Consider the following 2,020-nt stretch of genomic DNA (forward strand, 5'->3'; position numbering starts at 1 on the left):
AGTTGATGGCCCTCCAGCAGCAGGTGATGTCTGTCTCGGTGTGTGTCCCTGGGAACAGTCCGTAGAGCACAGAGTCCTGTGTTACGGAGCTGCTTGGGATGAACCTCGACAGCAACCACTGCATCTCTTTCCAAACCTGCCTTGCGAAGGCGCAATCCTGAAGGAGATGGGTGACAGTCTCGTCTGCCCCGCAGCCGACTCGGGGGCACCGTGCCGTTCTGCTGAGATGTCTGCTGTGAATGAATGCTCTGATGGGTAAGGCCCTCCTCACCACCAAACAAGCTATGTTTTTTTTTTTTTTAAATTCGTAGCCAATCGTTCCAATTCTTTGTCAAATCACAAACGCCAGAGGTCACCTTGCACATGCCAAGGATCACTCTGCGCCAATGCTCTTAGCCAAAAGGCCTAGAGCCACTGCACCGTTCCTGGAAGTACTGCAATACCAGGTTCGTGCCATGGAGGTGGATGGGTCAGGTCCCCCACACACCTCCGTGGAGGTGGATGGGTCAACCCTCCCCACCCACCTTCTGTTTCCAAAAATGCAAGCATATACCTTCCCGACCAGGGAGGAACCACCATGAGGTCATGGTGGCTGGTCAGAAACGGTACTACACTTGATCTTAGCCAAAAGGCCAAACAAGCTATGTATTGGTGCTTGTGTGACAGCTCTGGCGATGAGACGTTCTGCCAAACGAGTTCGACAGTCTGCTCGGGGAACCACCCGACAGGGTCCACACTCTCCTTCTTTCGTAGAGCATCCAGGACGTTACGTGCTGACCACTGCTTTATGGCCTTGTGGTCAAAGGGTTTTTTTGTTATAAACTTTTCCACAAAGGACAGGTGGACAGGCATGGTCCAACTGGTGGGGGCATTTCGCGGCAGCGTGGACAGGCCCATCCTTCGCAACAATGGGAACAGGTAGAACCTCAGCACATAGTGACACTTGGTGTTTGCGTACCGGGGGTCTGTGCACAGCTTGATGCAGCCGCACACAAAGGTCGCCATCAGGATGAGGGTCACGTTCGGAACATCGTTTCCTCCACTGTCCAGAGATTTGTACAATGTGTCTCTGCGGACACGGTCCATTTTGGACCTCTAGACAAAGTGGAAGACGGCCCGGGTGACTGCCGTGGCACAGGAGCGAGGGATGGGCCAGAGCTGTGCCACGTACAGCAACCTCGAGAGCACCTCACTCCTGATGACCAGGTTCTTTCACCAGCTTCCACCATCCCAGTTTTTGCTTCACTTTGGCAATACGCTCTTCCAAGTTTTCTGTGTTTTGGGGATATTCCCATTCATACTTATGGTGATTCCATAGATACCATCAGTATGGATGGGAGATGCCCCTACTCTGATCGGTTGTTCCGGCCCACGCGATATCATTGAATCGTACAAAACCCTTACGATCCTGAGATACATGTGCGTCTACGAAGGTCTTAGTGTAGAGGGCCAGGACCAGAAGTTTCCAAACCTCCGCAACCACCAGGTAGATTCATAAAAAAATTTCAGGTCAGAACCGCGGGATATATTCAAAAGGGAGTTAGATGTGGCCCTGACTGCTAAAGGGATCAAGGCGTATGGAGAGAAAGCAGGAATGGGGTCCTAAGGTTGTAAAAATAATCAGCCATGATCATATTGAATGGTGGTGCAGGCTCGAAGGACCGAATGGCCTACTCCTGCACCTATTTTCAATGTTTCTATGAAGCCTCCAAATGCAATTTGTGATAATGATCAGATAATCTGTTTTCGTGATGTTGATTGAGGAATAAATATTGGCCAGGACACCGGGGATAACTCCCCTAATCTTACACAAGAACATAAGAACATAGGAAATAGGAGTAGGAGTAGGCCATATAGCCCCTCGCACCTGCTCTGCCATTCAATACGTTCATGGCTGATCTGATCATGGACTCAGGTCCACTTCCCCGCCCACTCCCCATAACCCCTTATCCCCTTATCATTTAAGAAACTATCTATTTCTGTCATAATTTTATTCAATGTCCCAGCTTCCACAGCTCTC

The 2,020-nt window shown here is 50.2% G+C and overlaps 1 pseudogene; it reads right to left on the reverse strand.

Moving 5' to 3' along the window:
- Positions 1–409: 409 nt before the first annotated feature.
- Positions 410–645, reverse strand: LOC139267532 (U2 spliceosomal RNA; annotated as a pseudogene).
- Positions 646–2,020: the final 1,375 nt, after the last annotated feature.

The sequence above is a fragment of the Pristiophorus japonicus genome, chromosome 7, assembly GCF_044704955.1.
Source record: "Pristiophorus japonicus isolate sPriJap1 chromosome 7, sPriJap1.hap1, whole genome shotgun sequence".
In the NCBI taxonomy this organism is placed as follows: Eukaryota; Metazoa; Chordata; class Chondrichthyes; family Pristiophoridae; genus Pristiophorus; species Pristiophorus japonicus.